Consider the following 22,230-nt stretch of genomic DNA (forward strand, 5'->3'; position numbering starts at 1 on the left):
ACAGACTTGTGCACCTTCAGGTTTCTCAGATGGTCTTGAACCTGATTTTCTCTTACAGTGAATGGTTCTTCATTCTCCTAGTCCCAGCATTTGCCTTCTGTGACTAGGCTGGTGTGGCTGGAGCACTTGCCAATGAAGACAGACAAAAGAGTTAAGTACCTCAGCCTTCTTCATAACCCAGGTAACCAGGTCTCCTGTTTCCTTCTGGAGAAGGCCCATGTTTTCCCTAGTCTTCCTTTTATCATTGGTGTACCTATAGAAGTTTTTCTTTTTGCCCTTAAGATCCCTGGCCAGATTAATTTCATTCTATCAGGGATTTAGCTTTCCTAACCTGATCCCTGGCTGCTCGGACAATTTTTCTTTATTTCTTCTCAGCTACTTGCCAATGTGAAGCTGCTCCTGTCTGCCTGAGGAGGGGCTCAGCTGCTCAGTCTTCCTGCTTAGGCAATTTGTAGCAGACCCCCACTAAAATGTCACCTGTCCCTGCCCTCCCGTAATCCTCACCCATAAACTCTCAGTTGGCTCCTCATCCATCCCCAGGCAGAGCTCTGTGCACTCTAGGTGGTCACTGAAATAGAGGGTGTCATGCCCTCCTCATTGCCCCTGCCTGTCATGCCACGTCTCCACGACCAATAAGATTGTAGCTTAGCAGGCAATCATGCCTCTTAACTTCTCTTGTTTATTCCCCATGCTATGTGTATTTGCATAAATGCATTTAAGTTGGGCCTCTGATGAAGCTGACTTATTGGCTGGAGAGAGGGAGTGGCAGAAACTCCTTTGTGCTGCTTGCAGACCTGTGATTCCCCTCCAGGCTCTGGGCATTTGCCATCAAACTGGTAGGAATGGGGTGGATTAAGGTTCCTTGGTAAGTTTAGTTTAAAGCCCTCTTCACCAGCCTAGCAAGCCGATGATTGAAGATGCTCTTTCCCTTCTCTGACAGGTGGATCCCCAGTAGACCAGGTTTTTCAAAGTGAGTCCCATGATGTGCCATGTATTCTTATGGTATAGAGTTCTTCAATTCCAGCTAAAAATGTTGCTCTCAACTGGGAGAAGCCATAACTTGGCATCCATTGAATGGATGAAACTAGGCATTATTTCACATTTGAACTGCTTCATTCCCAGATTTTCAATAGGATCAAGAAAGGAAGATGGAGCATATTCCAATGGGAATGTTCTTTGAAGTTGGTTTCATATATTATGTGACAAAAGAAATCAGTGGAGTAAGAAACTATTGTTTAGTTTTGTGTATTTCTACAACTTAAAGATTAAGGAAAACTTGAGGCTGACAAGAGAGTTCTGTTTTAAAATGAGAAATATATGAAATTTCGATGTTAGCCTTCTTGAATTCCACTTAGTGAATGAATCCTGATGTCTATATGATACTTTGCTGTTTATTGGTCTAATGTGACCCTCATTGAAAGGTTGCTTTGGACAGATGGCATCAAGGCATAAAATTAATAAACTCTTCATGAGTGTTGTTAACAATGAGAGCTGACAATAGACAACATCAACCAGTTTCCCATGAGAAACAAAGAAATATCAAAGGGCTGTAAATAGCATTTCATTTTCTGTTTGCCAGATGAAGATGGGACATGTGGATGGTCTTAAATGTTTAGACCATTTTGGTACATGCTTGTATTTTCAGTGGCCTAGGTTCGTGCTCTGAGGTCTAAAAGACAAAATAGCGCTGTTATCGTATGACAAGAAGAGGCTTCTAGCCTTTTAAAACACAGCAGAATCACTGAGTTATTATTCATTGATAAGACTGTTCTTGTGAATAAAGGCTGATGACATTTTTAAGTGACTTTGTTACAACTCTTTCCCACTAGACAGGATCTGTTGTCTTCCATTTGTATTGTTGAGTATAAATTTAGTTTCTCTGTTCTCAGTATTTGTGTGATTGTACCTATCTCCCTGCCATTATACGGGCAATGGATAAAAGCTTTTTCTTTGTTTTAGTTTTTAGATCGAGCTGTTGCAGATCTTGAAGAAAAACAAAAATACTGTGGGAAGGATAGAATTCTAGTAGTCAGTATTAGGAAGCTACTATTTGATAGTCAAATAGTCACCCTATCTGGAAAAGGTAAAGTTTAACTGAGAAGCCTCTCTGACTTCTCTCTTTTCATGTAACACTTAGACTCAAACACCAAGTGACCATCTGAAAGATAAAACCATCCCTCCAATGATGTTTAATTCAACTAAATTCTATTCTTAAATGGAAATTGGTGTAAAACTTAAGGAGACTGAAGTGTAACATGTTTTGGTTCTGTCAGTGCCAAGCTATTCTTCCCCCATTCTCTTACTTTCTAATGGTGAATCCAGTTTTGTCTTGCCAAAGAAGAATATTTTTAGTATGTTTCAGCTCTGCTTTGATGCTTAATTACCCAGAAAAGTCATCCTGTTGTGTACTGTTGGTCACTAAGCTGTTGAATTTATTTACATTTGGTTGGGATGAGGAATAACTTTTGAGTTCCAAAGGCTTTTTAATATTTTTATTTTTTTTTAAACATGTTTTGGGCAGCAAAGACTTGAACTCTCACTAGCTGAAGTAATGTTTCTGTGGGAGCCAATGTCTTTGAGTCAAAACAAATGCATTTTGCCTAATGTGGTTTTCTTTCCTTTTCCAAAAAATATGCCAAGCATTAAGAAAAACGTTTTGCAACCCAGTATCCTCTTTCTCTTGTGCTTACTGTTGCATCACAAATAATATGCATTATGCTATTTAGTTAGCTGTCCTTATGATCTGTGGTCGACTACAGATTTTCTATGGAGCAAATGGAAGATTCAGATACTAGAAAGGAATCTGGATGTGAGTCAGCAGATACTGACCAGAGCTGGGTGAAAAATTATTTCTGTCTTTATGTTTTCAGAATTTCAGACTCTTTCTGGAAATGCAATGGGATGCACAGAAAGACCTCATATGGTAGAAAGGCAGGCAGAGAGACATTTTCAGATTAATCCATTGGCTCTGTGTCCTTGCAAGATTGAAGTTTTAAATACCACTCTGTGCAGCTGGGATGGAGGATGGGTCTTTCTGTTCTGAAAATGTGGGTATATTGACCATCTTATACTGCACTATTCTTGTTCAGCAATCTTTCTTTTTAGAGCTGCTCTGCACTGAATAACTAAATATTATATTTCCCCTTGTCAACAGCCTTTTTTAATACAAACTGGAATGAATTCAGTTAGATGCAAGCAAGTCCTATTCCAGAACAGCCCTTAGGCTGGTGACTTGCTGTGCATGATGATACTTAGATGAGATGCAGGAGATACAGAGCCATAGAATGGTTTGGGTTGGAAGGGACCTTCAAGGTCATCCAGTTCCAACCTCCTAGATCAGGTTGCTTCAAGCCCTGTCCAATCAGGCCTTGAACACTGCCAGGGATAGGGCATCCACAGCTCCTCTGGACAACCTGTGCCAGTGTCTCACCACCCTCAAAGTGAAGACTTTTTTCTAACATCTAATCTAAATCTCCACTCTTTCAGTTTAAAGCCATTCCCCCTTGTCCTGTCACTACATACCTTTTGTAAAAAGTCCCTCTCCAGGTTACTGAATCCTTTAGTATTTTTACTTCAGCTGAATTACCTTTTCTCACCAGTCAACTGAGTGACTGCTATTTCTTTGATTCAACCAGAACTCATACTTTTATTCAGTAGGAGATGGAAATTTTGGGAGAAAATTTCTATTTCTTTGATCTGTTTTGGGGAAAATTTGCACCACCAGCTCCTACATGCTTTATCAGAACAATTGCAAGTGCCTCTGGATATGTATTTCAGATGAATTATTGCCTAAAGCATCTTAAGCAAAATGTAAATAACTGGTAAAGAAGATGGGGAGAAAGAAGGTAAAAGCTGGTGAATCACAGTAAGATTTTGAAATGTGATATGGAAGTAGTGAAGAGAAATAGTCATAAGGCTGGTTTGTGGCTAACACCTCAGTAGTAGCAAGTTTCTCTAAGGTCAGGCATAATAAAAGCACACAAGTGTATAAGTCAGATGAATGAAAAACATAGTAGAGAGATGCTAATAAGGTAGTCAGCCTTTAAAAGTAGTTGGCTTTTGGGTCCTCGGAGTGTATGAAAAGCCTGAACTGAACTTTCAGATTCTTTGGTTTTAATCTGCTAGTGACTTCATACTCCTGTTTGTGAAGTAAGAACCCCAGTGTAAGACATCTCTTGGTCTTAGACACAAGCAAATTCCATAAAAATAGCCTAGGACAAACCCTTACCCAGGCATGAATAAAAGCTGCTTTAGTATTTGATTGAAGAGAAGCAAGGCTGAACTCGGAAGCTTTAACATGGGTCTGCTGAAACCTTCATTAAAAGGGCTGTCCAAAGAGTCTTTAGCATTTACACACAGTAAATGCAGTCTCAGGCAGTGTAGTCATGCATACTTTTATAGCTAGAAAGGAGGTTGGCAGTGAAAATTAAATAATTAACAATATTAAAATGATAGTCTCTGATGATTTTTAATATGTGAGAGAAAGAGAATACCTTAAAAATAGGTGGCTCTGTGCGGTGCTGCATACTGACCTAAATTTTATGACTGGGTTGTTTTTTTTTCTGTAAAATCTCTAAATACTATTTTTTTGGGGGGGAAGAAGGAGCAGAAGAGAGAGGTTAGGAGGCGAATGAGAGTGAAGTGAAACAGAATTCCTATCTTAACTTTTTTTTTCTTCTTTTTAAATGGAATGTTAACCAATCCCTTGGCAACAAAATGCATGTTTATTTTTAATTAAAAAATAACATAGCTGAGTTGACTTCAGTTTTCCCAGCTGCTATTCTTCCATCACAACAGCTCTCTGGCCTCTTTTCCCTTGTTGATTTCTTTCATCATTTGCACTTAGCTTGTATGTGTTACATGGATTTTATGTAATATTTCCTACCATTGAAAGCAAGGCTAACAGTCTAAACAAGTAGCTGGGGCTCAGACATCTAGATTCTCATCTGCAGTATCTGAGCATGCCCTTCCTTTTGGAAAAGTAATAGGTGTGACCAAGATAACTTCATTTTTTTTTAACATGCACATTCCTTGCTGTTTATTTGGCAGCCAAGTGAGGAGAGATTTAAACTGCATATTGAACTTATGAGTTGTAGCTCATTAAAATAAATGGAGTGGGTTTGGCAAAGATTCATGTCACTGGGAGCACAGGTAGTGTCTGAAGGTTGACAAACAGCCTTGGTGGTTTTTCCTCTGATGATCAGTCATGAGCTGCCAGTTTTTGTGTTTGCACATTAGGTGATAAATTAGAAAATAGACATGCTTGCCATGTCTTCTCCAGTAACTTCATTTTCTCAGTCTGTGGGGTAGAAAACAAAGAAGTCGGGGTGATGATCCAGTTCTCAGCAGGTCATGACAGAGTTGATTGCTTATATAGTGGAGAAGATGGTGTCAATCTGTAACAATCAATCTGGTTTTCTGAGTGGACTAAAATTTAGGTTTTGTGTGGATATTTAAAGGCCCTTGAATGTCCAGGAGTATCTGGTACTTTCTGCAGGCATTTTTAAGCTAAAGTTGAGATATACCAGTTGGCATACCAAAAATTAACAGCAGTTGGAGCTCACAGCACCAAGGCTACAGCTATTCCCAGGCAGAAATATAGTAGCTAGAAGAAAAGTAGTGGTTTGTTGGGTCACTGGAACCAGACCATGGAAAAAGATATAACTATATGTATTAATAATACATAATGTTACTACTGGGACAGTCTTTGCAATGTGTAATTTTCAAGCTTTCCATATATAATATAGCCACTTTAAAAAAACAGTTTGCATTTTTATGTCTGAGTAAGTGCCCGCATTCTGGTGTACTATAATATTTTTCCTCTATGAAAGATTAGCTTAGCTTTGTTTCATCTTGCATCAGTTAGCCAGAAAGGACAAACAGATATGAATGGTTATAATCTGAAGAAATAATGTTATCCAAGCAGTTTAAAGGCCAAAAAAGTATTTGAGAGAGATTGGAGATTTCGGGGGAAATTTCTATAGTGAAAGAAGAATAATGGAGAAAACACAGAGCAAGAAAGTGAAGGTACGATGCAAATGAGGTACCTGAAAATTGCTCAGAAGAGATCGGTGTATTGAATTACTTTGTTGTCCTTTCTGAGAAGGGTGATTGAGAGGGATGGAGTAAGTGGAAAGAGTCACCTTTTTTGCTCCATTTCACAGTTTCTGGGAGGTGGCTCAGCAAACAGGTGGGTGCTTCCTGTGTGAACTGGGATGCTGCAGTCCTTCTTTTGCTGTTGCAGTGGCATAGCATTGGCTTATTTCCAGTTTCTAGTTTTGGCATGTAATGCTTTATCATTCTAAAAGATGATTTATTTGGGTTACTACTGAAAGACTTTACAATAATCAGATAAAATGCAATGTTGTGGTCAGTAATCTGTCCCGAGTCCTTATAAGATATTAGAACAATGAAACTGTGTTTTGGGCTGAGTGTCAGTAGCAGAATACTAGGTTATCTTAATAGGAAGGTGGTATGAATTGGAAAACTAAAAGCAAAATGTATTTAGTATAAACTTAAAATAAATAGGGAAGCAAAGAAAGTGGAACCAAATGTTCCTCTCTGTGAAGTTTGGGAACATTTCTTCCTAGAGTTTCATTTTAGCTCATTATAAAAACCTTCTCAAGGGCTAACCAAGAAACCTGAATCAATCTTCTGCACCCAGGGCAGGGTATTCTCCAGGGACTTTCTGCTATCCCATCTCCAAGGGAAAACCCATGTGAAGGGAAGCCACAGAAAAGGTTCACATGAACCTTCCCCGCTGAGGGAACGCCTTCATTTGCACAAAGCTCTGTTCTGAACTGCTTTATTTTTATGGGAGCTGTGAGCTCCAGTATCCACAAATAGTAATTTTTAGTGTTGGCACTAATCCTGTCAATCAGAATCCTTCTGAAACACCATTAATTAAACTTCCCTGAAAAGGATACAGCTTGCAGAATTCTCCCTTCAGCTCTTTCTCTCCTGACACCCAGCCCAGCAGCGTGTGTACGTTCAAAAAATGAAGAAGACACAGGAGAGGAGAAAATCAGAACTTTCACAAGAGACAACCTTTTTGTTACTGCAGACTTATTTCAGCTGCCCTGCTCTGCTTGTTTTGAGCAAATTCTTTCACTTGTCATGTTGAATGATGCTAACAGCTGTCAAAATATGCTTTACAGCAGCAAGTTTCCATTTGCTGTCTGTTGCAAGTGACTATTTTCTGAATCATTATGCAGTATTCTTTATGGATTGTTAATAATTTAGATTAGAGCTCTAAGTTTTCTTTAACCATTTTCTGAAATGGACAATGGATTTGCAAGGATCTGGGGACTTGTTATTACCAGTAAATGTTTTCCCTCAGTAGCATGTTCTGTAGCAGACATGCCTGGATTCACTGCTGGTGATGTAGTGGAGCCTATGTTCCATCTCCAGATGATCAAAAAGGGATATGGTAAGCTTTGGTTTTTAAATTTTAAAGTGCTTGTTCTTCCAGATCACAAATTGAAAGGGGAAAACCCTCCTTGAATTGTCTTTTCCTTGCCGTGTATGTTGCTCCTCTATCAGGGAGATAAATTTACATGAGGATAAATGGCTATTCTGAAACAGGATTGGCCTGTTCTTGCTGCCACTGATGTCCATGTGAGAACTGCAGAGCCTGCGTGAAGAAAGTGAAGAACACAACCCTCTGTTTATTCCTGTGGTTAGTAACTGCTGATCAAAGCAGGAAGAGATGAGGAGTCTGGTTTTCTACTAATGTGAATGCCACTGCTGTGTGGTTAGCAAATGGTTTCTGCTTAGTAGCATGAATGTGGCCAAAGAAGGAAGCAAGTGCTATATTTGCATGGCTGAGGACGATGTTCCAGCCCACATCTGCTCAGATGCACACATACTTTGCTTATTTTTTAGCCTCTAATTTCAAGAATATCCATGTAAAGATCTTGCATTTAATTCCACTCAGTATGGGCAGTAGCTAATCATTTTGTTTTGGTTGTGTTTAACCTCGGCCAGCAGTTCTCTTTCCATCCTGTCTTATGCCAGGATGCAAGGCTGTATGTAGGGCATTTTTCTCCTTCACAGACTTTCTCCCTGATGTGTATGGTTGTCTAGTGTTACTTTAAAGACCAATCATGATCATAAACTCTGATTCAAATTTGTAATTAAGAACATTCATTGAGCAGCTTTGTACATGGCATAGGGTGTGCTCAGGGTACCCCCAGGTCCTGCTCTGGAGAGCCATTCTGTGTACTGCTATGCATATGGCATTGGGAGTGGATTGATGGTGAGGTCCAGTGGCTTCCCAAGAAGTTGAACTGTAAAGGACAGATGAAGGACAGATGAATGTTGGAGAAGGATTTCTTTACTCCCTCCTCTTCAGATCTCCAATATATTTTGCAACTGGGCTGGAAAAGTCACTGCCGATGGCATGCTTTCCCTCTCCCTGACTCTTTACATCCAGACTCTGAACACATCAGGACAATCAGGACTATCAGCCCTGTATGTAATGCAGCCTTTGTAGTTCAAACAGAAAATATATAATGGGATAGGAAAATATTTCCTACAGCTCACATTCTCCCTGTGAATCTGTACTTATTGATACTTCTCTGCATTGCTGAAATCTTCTTCAGATGAAGCTACAGAAAGATGAAGCCATAATGGACTGAGTACTTAATAATATTTGAAAGCTAACAATAGTATATACATGTAGTTATGTGTTTAAATGGTGGAAGTATTTCCTGGAAGACCTGTGGGCTGTGCCTTAATGGTCATTATTCAGCTGAGGTTAAGATGGCATTTGAACTCTAAACCCTTTCTTTAACAATATTAACATATATAACATAATAATATATTAAATTTAGATTACCTATTAGATCAGAAATTTCTAACATGTAGTTTCATTCCTTCTGTACCTGATCATAAACTCTGGGGGTAAGAACAACCTTTTTTTCCTTACTGTTTGTATAGCACTCAGAAAGCTGGGGCTCAGTGATACTACTGCACTATTAACACTGACAGAAAACCTGATAACTAGGAGATGGCTGCAGCCTTCTGGGAAGTAGAGCTCAGGTACAACAGACTGTCCATGTTCAGCAGAGCACATAAATGTGTGCTTAGCCTGAAGTCAAAGTGCTTTGACTATGGTTTTTAAATTAAACTCTAAGTGTATTGCTGCATGGGAGACTTTTTAATTTACTTTGAACGCTGATGTTTTGTGCTGATAACCTGAGTGTAAGTGGTTAGGCAAGAAGTTCACAGGAGACAACACAACTCCCCTTTTTAGGTCATCCTAGAAAACAAATTCCTTGGGTACCTTCTTTAGATAGTAATGAATGAATTCGAGGCTTCCTGTTCCCCCTTTCCATCAGTGACATTTTCTTGCCAAACACTGTAATGTGCATATAGCACACCTGAGCAGAGGTTTTATGTAAGTGTTCCCTCTGTAATGTCTTCCTAAATAAATAAACTACATGGCAACCCTGACACCATACAAATCAAAAAAAGAAGAGTTCTGGAAGAAATGAGTAAACAAAGAAACACTTCACCTAGACTGCTTTTTAAAAGGGTGGTTGCTGGTTCTCATTCTCACGACTTGAGGGAAAAGAAAAATAATTTGCACAAGAGCCAATACCAAAATCTCTGGGTAGAAATTCCTAGCTGTGGAAGTTTAGTAGCCACTCTATGGCTGTCACACACTGTGACTCTGTAAATATGAGAGTGGGGGAGCAATGATGGCAAAGAAGATGGAGCCGAACTGTTCTCAGTGGTAACCAGTGAAAGAGCATTAGAAAAGGGACACAAATTGAAATACAGAAAATTCCATTAAAATGTAGGGAAAAAAAAATATTATTGTGATCAACAGATTTCCCAGGAAGGCTGGGGAGTCTCCATCCTTGGAGATATTCAAACCCCATTGGATATGATCCTGAGCAGCCTGCTCTAAGCAGGCAATTTGGACTAGATGATCTCCAGAGATGCATTCCAACTGGAACTGTTCTATGAGTCTGTGAAATGATTTGCTATTTTTAAATATTGGAGGAGGAATCCTTCTTTTATTTAATAGATTTCTAATTCAGAACCTGGTATGTAGACTGGGTTACCTCCTTTGTCCAAAAGAACTGTAAAGTGCACTTTCCAACTGTTCTTTATGGTGCTCCCACTCTTTCCCTACTGGTGTTATTTCACTTTCCTAAATGATCAAATATGTAACTGGGACTGAAACCCAGGTGTGCTATTTCCAAAACAGCTTCTTAAGTACCTTGCTGTTGGATACTTTGGGATTGCTCCATTATATGTGATGCAATGAAGAATACTTCCTATGTAGCTCTGTGTTAGGTGAGTGCGCCTTCAGCTGGGAAGTGACATAGCTAAGTCCTAGAGTCAGTATGAAGGTTTAATTACTTGCCCAAAGCAAACTATATGTTCACATAGCACATAATTAAGTTGTGGGACTCTCTGTTATGGGATTTTGCTGAGTGTTGGCAGCTACTGGAAATAATAATGGAAAAAAGCTGCCATGGAGATCAGTAAATATACAGATTCCACCTTCCTGTCAGGCATTCTGAAAGTCACAAGGTGTTGTAGAGTATTTGTGGGAAGCATCATTATATGTTTTCCCTGCTCTTGTTTCTACCCTAAACATCTTCTATTGGTCACTGCCAGAAACAGAATACAGAGCTAGTCAGACCTTTAGTGTGATGTATTATAATTCCTCTTACACTCTTGGCACCAGCACTTGGTAGGAAAGGATGTGGAAGAACATCCTCATGCTAGAGTGTCCTTTGGGAGATGTAGGCTAAACTCCCTAAGAAGAGAGACAAGATCCAAACCCTGTCACAATCTTAGCTGTTGAGCTATTGGATAAAATGGAGCACTTGCAGCACGTAGTTTTGGTAACTGGGCTCCATAACTTTATTTCCATTCAAAGCTGCCTGGTATAATGAAACTAAATTCATGAACAGAGTATAGGGGAGTGAAGCCTTGCTTTTCTTTATGTGTGTGTGTGCATATACTTTAAAAAAAACACATTAAAATGTCACAGGTCAACTTCTGAATGACCTTGAATGTGATTTGGTTTCCACAGTTTCTGTAATCAAGATAAGAAAGTCTTAATTTTTAAGCCATAAAGTACTTCCGATAGATGCATTTTCAAGAACTTCTGATAAAAGCATTTCTTTTACTAAAAATTGCATTTAATGGGTACTGTCTCACATTAGCTGAGGTTCTAGTACTTGTGTAAGCTGGAAATTGAGTTCTGCTGTGTGTTTGAATGTCCAGTGCTGGTTGTGTGCCTAGGTCTGCAATGCTGTTAATGCCATTGTGTGAATGAGAACAGAAAATGAACCCAGTGTTTATGGTCAGGGGAATTTGAAGGACTGAAGAAACACTAAAAATTGTGCCAATTTTACCACTGAAGATTACAGCCCCAAATGTGTGCAAAGCCTGGTGATGTTTCTTGGATTGGAGGGTTTAGATTTATGGAGTCTGGTTTTTGACCTGGACTTGAACTTCCTTCATGGTTAAGTTGTATGGAAATTTCCTGTTTGTTAAATTCTTCTTAGCCCTTCATTGTCAGCTCAGAGTGGAATTGCGGTGTGATAGAGGTTCTTTTGGATAGCAAATAGTGAGAGCACGTTTCAGTCATTTTATTTGTATTAAAAATTACATTGAGCTCAATTCAGAAAGATGCTGGTTTAGGGCGGAGCAAATACAAAGAGAACAGCGGAAGAGGGGTTTGTGACTGTGGGAAAGAAAAGGAAAATCTTTTGGGAGTTGTCTCCTTTAAAAAAAAATAATCTTGAAGAGACTGAAAGAGAGCAAAGGGTCGGAAGCAGAAAAAGAACTTTAGACCCAGGATCCTCCTAATACATGGTCTGAATGTCATGCAGTTATGCTTGCTGAGAGTCAAGTGGGGCATGCTAAACAATAGAAATGTGCAAAGTCAACTTTTCAAGTTAGTGAAAAAGTTTGAATTAATTCAGCTACCTGAAAGGACTTTGATGCTACATGTGAGTTGGAGATCTGTGGACTGATAAATCCCAATCTGTTCTTGGTGTAAGCAGGTGAGAGAAAGATCAATTTGAGTTCTTGGTTGCTCTTTTCAGACCTTGATGATTAGAGATGTCCTCCTACATTGCTCTCTTTTTGCAATGTGATACATACATAGTAAAGCTAAGCATCAGAAGTGGATTGAGATCTCTTTTGAATCTAATACTGAAACTTCTAAGAGATAAATCCAGATCTTGGCTTTGGTCACCCTGGAGTCTTTAGTAATGTAAATCACTGACTGGTGTCTGTAAAACCTAAAGATCAGTCTGTAAAATTGTTTTCAAGATTGTTTAATAGTCATTTACCCCGCGTTCCCCCATAAAAGTCCGAGTTTCTAGTGAGTAATGCAAATTAATGCAAGTATGATTGCACTATGATCACACTATTTTCAGTAATTCTACTTCAGTGATTCTTAAATAATCCATCTCCTCTATTTGCAGCAGGAAGTTCCTTGCAATATGGCAGTATGAAGGCAGTATGAAGGTCCTTGGGTCTAAAGGGTATGGATTGTATGAGGCTCTCTAAAGAGAGCTTACAGGTTTTATTTTTACTTTGGTAGGTCTGTATATTACCAAGTGGTAGCTGAAGGAGAGTGAGTCTTCAGGTAAAAAATACCCCATTTCAATGAAGCCTGTTCCTACTGTATCCCCTGGTATCCATTATGAGTTTCTACTAGATCACACATAAATTGTTGTACTGTCTTTGTATAAGGGTGGCAGCTCATTTGCTCTTTCTCTGAATTGACATTTATAGAATTGTCATGCTGGGTCAGAACAAGGGTCCATCTAGGTTAGTATCCTATCTCTGACTGAGGCAGCCACTTACAGTAAATGAAGTGAAACCTCATGAGTGTGGAATGGCTTTTCCTTTGTCGTGGTTTAAACCCAGTCAAAGAGCTTGTTCACTCACTTCCCCCCCTTCTTGCCCTCCCCCTACTCCCAGAGGGACAGAGAGGAGAATCGAAGAATGCAACTCCCACGGGTTGAGATAAGAACAGTTTAGTAACTAAGGTATAACACAAGTCACTACTGCTACCACCAATAATAATAATGATAAAGGAAATAACAAGGGAAGAGAATACAATACCTCACCACCAGCCGACTGATAACTCACACCCCCCAGCCCGACCAAGCACCGACCGATACCTCCTCCAACCCTGCAGACTCCCAGCCCTTCTGGCTAACTCCCAGTTACATCCTGGGCATGACGTGCTGTGGTATGGAATACCTCTTTGGTCAGTTTGGGTCAGGTGTCCTGTCTCTGCTTCCTCCCGGCTTCCCCGCCTCCCTATCAGAGCATGAGGCTCACAAAGTCCTTGGCCAGACCAAAACATCATTGTTATCAGCTCTGTTCCCGAGCTGAAAGTCAAAACACAGCACTACACCAGCTACCAAGAAGGAGAAAAATGACTGCTACTGCTGAGCCCTTTTATGTGCTTTCCCAGAACCTCGCAATCTTTGCTTTGGGACTTTCTAAGCTAGAAGTCACATCTGAACTAACCCTATCTTATAGCGGACGAAACTATTCTCCATGATTTTTTTGATTCCTTCTTGAGTTACAGTTCTTGTACAACAATAAGCAATATTTACTATTTAAAATCCATTCAGGACCTTTCTCCTATCCTGCCTCAGTCATTTCTCTTTTTCAAACCGTACTCTTATTTTATGATTATGATAAGAGTATGGAAGAGCCATACTCTTAGATTCTTAGATTGGAACATGCCATAGCTCTTATCATTATAGTTATCACTTTATGGAGATCTTCTTGAGAAAGGGCAAGCAGAATTTCATGCAAATGTTGAAGCATAGGTATGCATACACTTATATGTGTGACTGAGAGAGAACCTGGGTTTTTCCCTACTGATTCTTGATTTGCTTTTTACAACCACTGCCTAGTCATCTAATGTTTCCAGAGAGCTGTTCCTCAGATGCTGAGATGTCTTTCCTGAATATTGTTGGCTCATTTAGAGTTCATCACTGTGTGTATAGAGAGATATGTTTTGGGGTTGTTTTTTTTCCTCTGTACCTTAATTTGTGAACATTGAATTCAGTCTGCCCAGAGAAATTCATTACTATGAACTCTTCCCCCAGTTCTTCGTATTATAATGATTATAATTGTTATAATGAGCGGTTTTGTGTCATCTACAGACTTTATCTTCTCACTATTCATTTCCTTTTGCAGAGTACTTTTATGAATACGTTGAATGCTACAGGTCTCAGTATAGATCCTTAGGGTGGTACTCCAGAAACCTTCCTCACTTGTGAAAACTCACCATGGGTCTGATGATGCTTTCGTTCATCTCCTGCTAATCACAAGAGAAGGTTCAGCTTAACATGTATCAGCTTCACTTCTTAAAGAGGTTTTAGTAAGTGGCTTTGTAGTGAGACTTTGGGAAATAAGTCTTCTTTGTCAAAACCTGATTTATAGGGATGTTGATGGGAGTTTTGTTGGCATCTTGCGAATTTTTTCTGTTTTTTCCATACTTCAAAAAAACTTTATAGGAGTGTTGTTAAAGAAGACTTTACAAAAAAAAAAAAAAATCACAATAATTATGATACTGCTAAATAAAGTTCCAAATTTTTTATTTCTGTGCAGTGATCACCTTTATTTTCAGGAGTCATCTTTGGATTCTTCAGTAGCTAGTTTGTTACTGAAAAGCTTGGAATATTTCCTCTGATTGCCTTCCTGTGAGTATGATCAAAATGCCTCAGATTTCCTTGCCTGTGGTATTCAGAAGGGTTTTCCTGTATCAGTATTTTTTTTGTTTTTGTATTGAGACTTTTTTTGCCTGCTGTGTTCTTGCTTGTTTCTAGTGGGCTGGTCCAAATCCCTCTGAAAATCAGCGGACAGGCCTGAAAGTCAGACCTTTGACTCCTGTTCCTCTGAGACCACTGAATCTTATCTTGAATTTTAACTTTAGATAAAAATATTTGACTTTTTTTGTAATCAGTTTGTGGGTGTATGGCTATTCTTTTAATAGCTATATTTATTTTTTTACAGGATTTCAACAAGTTTTTTGCTTCCAGTGGGAGTCTTAAATCATATCTATTTGTGTTAAGTTGATGTGCTTGTGTGTTACTGTCCTGTTGTGCCGTCTTTTTAGGGCATGCAGGCTCTGAGGAGTCCTGTGAGAGTCCAAGTAGCCATGTTTACTGACTATTTACAACATGTAAGACTTAAACATTTTTTACAAACATTGTTCTTTCACTGCCAAAGCAAGTAAGGCCTCACAAACCATTTAAAGGAAGTGTTTATTATGTGTGTAAACTTTAGCCCCTCAGTATACAGAAATTCCAGGCTGGAGACAAACTGAGAACTGGTTGTAAGTTTAAGCAGTGCCTATGACAGCAGACTGATGGGGTCAGAAATATCGCACCAGGGTCAAGGCAACTCCCTTAGGTACTGTCATCTCCAGTTCAGCGTACAATGAGCTGCTTACTCTTACTGATGAGTGACCATGTTCTTTGTGTGCCTGGACCTCCCCTGTACCTTTCCTCCATTCCTTCTCTTTTTGCCAAGAGCATTGTGGAGGAGAGAGACTTAGTAGTAGGCTGAACACTAGTTGTGTTGCCTTTCATCTCCAGCAGCCTTCTCCCCCACATCAGAAATGCTGGGTCTGGGCCTGTTTTAGCTGGTTTTGTCATTGTTCCTGGGGAGGACAATTCTTAACTTTGCCTACACTTCCGAGAAGGTTTGTGTAAGTGCCTGAATGGGCTGATAGTGGTTTAAGGCTGTTGTCTGCCCTGATTGCCATTTTGGAGTTCTTCATTACTTTCGAGCCTTTGCAGGGAGAATATTTAAGGGTGAAGCCATATACAGTCTGAGATTTCCAGTTTGTAGGAAATGCTGATATTCCAAAATTAGGATTTCTTTCTGATTCATAACCAGCCTAAATGTTCTAAGACTTGTCACGAAACACTTCTCCCGGTGAGATCACTGAATTTAAGTTCTCTATTGTTTCCTTGCATGGTGCCTTTATGAGGTATGTAAATTCCTTTAAAATTTGACCCAAGGAGAAAGAGGCCATACTGCCCAAAAGCAAATGGGATCAGAAATGCAAGTGCTCAGCCACCATGCTTAGGATAGGATGTTCAGAGAGAGCAGTGACTGCCCTCCAGAGTTTTTCTTACAGCTCAGCAGCTGGAGTTCTATTTGTAGACATGTCTGAGCATGCAGACTGTGGTGTTGAAAAAAGGCACTTCAGTCCCCCAAAACTAAGACTGTGCTTCAGTGCATTTCTGAGCTGGTGCTACTGTCTTGTTGTGGTGCATAAATGGCATCTGTAAATCTGTTCCTCAGGGACTCATTCATCTACTCCAAGTGTAGAATGAAGGTGAGTGTCATCTGTTTTGTACTGAAGTCCCCATGGTGCTTGCCCAGCGCTTGTCAAAGTGGTGGAAGAATTCTGTCATGAAGGGGAGGAAAGGCAAAATTTGATAATACCTTCCACACTTAACCTCCTGTTTCCACACTGTGAAGCTAAGTAGGAGCGTGGTTTTTAGGGGACATGAATGAAAATACCAGGAGAAAGGCCATTTTTAAAGTTGCCTTTAGAAAATCCTTAAAGCAAAGGTTGTTGACCAGTTAGAAATGAAGAAACAAGTATTATCTCAGTAAAGTACTGGAAACTAGGCACATATCTTTATCTTAGTATAACAAGCAGTAATACAGTTTAGTATTATCATGACAGTCCTGTAAGTTTTCTGTTATTTCTTAAGTACAGCCACATTTGACTTTGGAAGACAATCTGAGAAACGCTTATAGAAATTGTTTTAAGAAATAAATGATACCCTGTAAGGTTCAGGTTCAAAGTCATTGGCTAGTGATGACCAATTATCTTCCTTGAAAGGAAATGTATATTTTTTTAAAAGTCAAGACGTTTGCCATTAGGAAATACTCTGTGAGAACTGTTTTGGTCAGCTTTTCTTTTAAATATTCAAGACTGAAAGCATTTCTGTAGAGTTTCTGAAGACATTTTTCTATGGCTTTATTCTTATGAATTAAATCAAAATGAGCGTAGGGTCTTCCTTCTCTCATCTATTCTTTCTACTGCTTGCAAGTGGAAGTGCAGCAGTCAATCTTGCCTGAGTTTCCCTGTAGCTTTAGGGACTTCATGTGACCTCTATGTGCAGTCAGGGCATTTTCTGGTAACAGCTCTTGTGTGAGAGATGAGAACCTGGTGCTTTTTGCATTGTGCTGCATTCCTGAAGAGCTGTTAAAGACAACTGTTTGGAGTTTTGTTTAGTTTAATACCAGGGGATCAAGCCTGGGAAGTAGTAGTGTAGTTCTTACTGGTGCAATTCAGAGCCCCATGAAAATGTAAGGTTGTCTTTGGCTGCCGACCCCAACTGGTGGTCATCTTTTGCAAGTAAAATCTTATTACTTGTAAGAAATTTGGAGCCAACAGGCAGCTGAAACAAAGAAAACCAGAGCATTAAATGGAGCACCCGTATGCTTCATTTAAGGGTGAACCAAAACAAGTAAACCTGCTGTGACTCATCCAAAATTTTGGATGAAGAACATTTTTTATTCTCCAGGAATTACACCACCTAGGAGTTGTAAACCTGACACACTGAATAGTTGAAGAGAAATCTGCTTCTTATAAACCATGCCTTGCCAGACAGAGGCTTAAGAACATTAGAAAAAAAAGAAATCTGAACAAGCACAAGGATCATATGTAGGGGCAGAGTCACTGCTGTGCTCAGAGTGAAGGGAGTGGAGTTGATTATCTGCATCTTCCCAGTAGGTAGACAGCAGATATAGTTTGCTGGAGAGGATGTGGCAGGAGCATGCTGCTCTTTGGCTCTGTTCACTGGCAAGGAGTCCATCAGAGAGCAATGCCAAGCACAGCTTAGGCACAGCAGAAGCTATATCTTTCTGTCTTCTGCACAATATTAACCTTCTAAGGCAGGAAATGCGTGTGCTGAGGGAAAGATAGCTGGGAGCTGGGATTCTTCAGTCTTCATTGACAACTGTGCTTTCTCAGCTCTGTCACAATAAGCTCTCATGTCACTTTAAAACTGCATTACTGATACTGCTGCTTTGAACTTCCCAGGGACACTGTTCACTTGGTGTATGTAAATTTGAAGAGGAAACTAATCTCTTTTTGATAAATGAGGCCAATTGTTCAGAACACTAATAATCACTATACTGCTCAGCATTAAAAAAGAGATTTTCCCTTGATTATGTTTCGATGATGCTTTCAGGTCATGAAAGAGCCTCAGTCAAATACTCCTAGATCATCTGGAAGTGGGATGTAGCTGAAATCTGAAAAGAATATCTTGTCTCCACCTAACGTTGTAGACTCAGGTGCTGTGGAGGTGCTCAGAAGTGCACCAGCATTTGTTAGATGTTTATCTGAACTGAGCTTGAACTCCCAGTCTCTGGAAGTTCCACCATGCCTGTTTCCAAGAAGAGCCTGATCTTTGCAGCTCTTTCTCACACAAGTGCTGCGGGTGAGAAGCTGTTAGGTCTTTGGCCTGACTCTCACTTTCACTGAAGTCCCTTTACACAGTTCAGGCATTCTGCTTTGGGGATGTTAAAATGAAAATAGATGACATTTAATAGCATAAATGAGAAACAGGTCCCTTGGAAAAAAAAAGAAAAATGAAATTGGTCTTCCCTAAATTGTTGAGGCTGGCCTTGAAAAAGCCTGCAGTCTGCAGGCAAACTGGATTTTTTTTTTTTTTTTTAAGGGAACATATACCCCAAGAGATTACCTGGGGCAAGTTATGGGCTTTTTAGCTTTCTTCTTATGAGAAATTTTTTTTCCATTGCACTTGGTACCCACATGTCTGTCTGAAAACACTATTTATTTGTCGCAGAACTTCAAAAATACTGTTGTAATCCTCTCACCTTCTTTAGGATATCTTAAATTTATGAGATTTAAACATTTTTATATATTCTGTTTGTGTGAAACATGTTAAAGATTCCATTTGTATTTAGTTTTTTTTTTTAATGTGGGAGGCGATGTTTAAATATGTTTTGAGAAGGGGAGAGGCAAGAAAAGCTGTCATCCATCAACTGGTATTAAGTCCAACTTTGAAAGTTTGATACAAACTGAATCTGACTGTTAGTGCAGACATGATACAAATTAGCTGTGACTTTATGATACCAGCTGTTTCTCTGACAGGGTAAAAGGGCACATAACTAAAATAGCATCTTTTGTTGAAGGCAGTGTTTCCCTTTGTTAAATGTGGGAGCCTCAGGCAAGAAATCACAGTCCTTAGTTATGTGACATGTGCAGTCTACAACATATTCATGGAGCTTGGGGGGCTTTTTGCTGATGTTTTTCAAAGACAAGATTAACATAAGTGTTCTATTTTTGCTAGTTTTATCACCAGAAGACAAATCTCTTTCATGTTTTTGCCTTGTCTTAAAACTGAGGGCAATCTAAGTGCTATTTTCTTTACAAGTATAGAGAAAATATTGAGCAGCAAAACCTGTGGCAATGCTGAAACAAAGAAATCACAAATCTCAACATAAAATTGAATTAATTATTTTTATTAATTGATTCTATTTCATTTTTTTTCTTACCAGAATCTTCAGGGATTTTTATTCCTTACAAACTAAGTCTTTAACAAACTAACAGTGTTAACTGAGTATAGTTTTATTGAGTCAGCAGATTAGTCCTGAGACAGATGCAGGGGCACCAGAGCCAGCTCTCTGCAGTCACTTCTTGAGTCTTGACTCATTTCTGGTGTTAGGTAGCTGTGCACAGCTTCCACACCATGTTGAGTGCCTGAGTGAAGAGGGTGCAAGGAGCCTAGGGGATAAAAAACTCAGAGTTGATGCACCTGAAGAGCTTTTCGTGGAAGCAGACAGGGGGTTCCTTTGTTACCAGAGCTCATAAAGCCCACTCATAAACTTAAATGGCTCTAAGCAAAGCCATTTGGGCAGCTTTATATTACTGTATACCTACATCCCCACTGTCAATCTATATGACCTTAACATATCTCCTGACTATCTCAAGCAACATAAAGTTGGCTATAGCATCTAACTAAACTGAAACTGTGATTTATTAGGCAATCAAATTAATCATGCTTCTGCCACTTGACTAAAAGCCAGTAAGATTTCTAGATTTATTACATACTTCATTTGAATCAGTTGGGAATAGGGCGATATTAAGAATGGAGTTATGTTATTAGTATATTAGTGTCTAACTAGGAGTACTACAAGGAACAACACTCAGGCTAGAACTACTAAGACATTCAAAATCTAGGCTTAATATCTTATAAGCTTTCTTGGGTCAATGGTTACCAGTTCTGATGCTAAAGTGAAAAAGAAAGCGTCTCAAAAGAGTTACTTTTCAGGACTGGATTGTGGGATTTTTTTTCAGACAGGTGGAAGTTAGAATGACTTGATGATATTTTGGCCATGGCAGAAGTTGTCACACAAATCCTGTGTGTCTTTCTACATGGAGCAGAGAAGCCACTATAAAAGCTGCTATGTGAGATGGTAGAGATGAGAAAAATATTTGAACACAGAATTGCAGCAGACATATGAGTGAAAGGGCAGAGGTAAGAGTGTTGAAAAATGCTAACTGCTACTCATAAATTTCTTGGAATAAATTTAAAAAATAGAGTTCAAAAGGAAAGGTTAGGATGTAACAGATTTTGTGTTTTTCATGCATTAATGGTGATAATGTGAAACACAGAATAGAAATTTCTAAGCACCAGTAAATAGGTCTTGGTTGTTTCTGATGCAAACATGCACTTTTACTATTTAGCATCTGTTTCTGAAATTATGTGATTTATTTAAAATGCTTTGCCATGATAGTTAAAGGACTAGAGAACATCTTGTTCTCATGAATGTGTAGAGTGGTATGTCAATAAACAAAGGTTCATACATGACATTCGATGGACAAAACCCAACCACAAGAAGTTCTACATTCTGAACTGATTTTTTGTTGATGTAAAAATCCAGCTTTCTGGTTGTGGTTATATCCCTGCAGAACTCGAGTATCTCCAAAGAGAGCTTAATGTATCCATTCCATTCATGCAGTCAGGCTGAATATGGGAGCACGTGGCTGGCTACGTGTGCTCCCATATTCCCGGCTTTTTGTGCAGACAAAGTAAAAATGTGCAGGAGATGCTGGAGTACATGTTTATCTGTAATGTGCAGTAACCATCAAGAAGAAAAAGGTCACATGGAAAACTTAAACCAGTAGCATTGCAGCAAGCAAATGATGTGTTATCAAATGTATGATAGCTGCAGAACCCATCATCACAACTGAATTTTATGGCCATAATGTCAGAACCATCATAGCCTCTTACAATACCATATTCAGAATATCTCATAATAACTCCCATAAGAGAAGGGGTGCTAGACCTCAAATCCCAGAGCTTAAATTGGTCTTTTTATCTTTGAAAGTGCATTACTTTTAATGAAAAAGGCATTTTTCCTCATTTTGTTTTCTAAACTTTAGTCCAGTTGCCATATTTCCCTCCGAGATGGTTATATTCAGTGGTGAAATTATGTTGTCTCCTTTGGGTATCTGGGAGAGAGCAGGCAATATGTCGTCCTCAGCTGGGTCAGCTGCCTCACATTCCCCAAGGAGAGAAAAAATTGTGCAGTGACAGAGTTATGGTCAAATACGTGGGTACCATTTCAAGAACTCAAGGAGGCCTGGGACCACTGGATAACTCTCTTCATTCACATGGCAGATAAGAGGATATTCCTCATGTTAAGTTGCTCCAGGATTTATGGTTTATGATAAGGAAAGTCCCTTTACTTAAAGTGCTTTCTGTTTTGTAGATGCTAACCATGCATAATAGCTGTGTGTTTCACTTTTTTATCCTTCTTGATGGCTCACTGCTACCCTCGTATTCCTTTGCGTCTCAACTTAACTCATAAGGGTCAGCAACCTTTTACTTTTTATGGTTATTTAGTACCACACTCTGTGACTTGTCTTTTTAGAAGGCAAAAACTCCATTCTTTGTGAGTAAAAGCAGCAAAATTTGACCTTGAAAGTGAGTAAGCATTAAAAACCTGCTTCTACCAGGCAGTGGTACACTGAACATTAAGTTAGTCCTTATATAGTCTTCTTAATGGTACATATTATTCTAGTTTTCCCTCTTTTTCTTAACTTTTTTTTTTTTTAAGTCTCTTCCTTTCAGTTTTTTTTTTCTTTTTCTTCCTTCCACCCAGCCCCATGCAGAGATCTATAAGCAGTGGTCTTGTCCATAGTATGAAAGCCAGCTTGAAAAC

The 22,230-nt window shown here is 39.2% G+C and overlaps 1 protein-coding gene across 10 annotated transcripts in view; it reads left to right on the forward strand.

The window, feature by feature from the left end:
• The window catches only part of CALD1 (caldesmon 1), a 197,047-nt gene that overhangs the window by 67,160 nt on the left and 107,657 nt on the right, over positions 1 to 22,230 (forward strand). Inside the window, exon 2 of one of the 10 annotated variants that reach the window (XM_062616682.1) lies at positions 14,617 to 14,708. The exons of the other annotated variants lie outside the window; for them this stretch is intronic. The gene's annotated coding sequence lies outside the window, so the exon portion shown is untranslated. The remainder of the gene's footprint in view (positions 1 to 14,616; positions 14,709 to 22,230) is intronic. 10 annotated transcript variants of the gene reach the window in all.

The sequence above is a fragment of the Pezoporus occidentalis genome, unplaced genomic scaffold, assembly GCF_034315485.1.
Source record: "Pezoporus occidentalis ecotype Australia unplaced genomic scaffold, CSIRO_AGI_Poc_V1 ctg19, whole genome shotgun sequence".
NCBI classification, from domain to species: domain Eukaryota; kingdom Metazoa; phylum Chordata; class Aves; order Psittaciformes; family Psittacidae; genus Pezoporus; species Pezoporus occidentalis.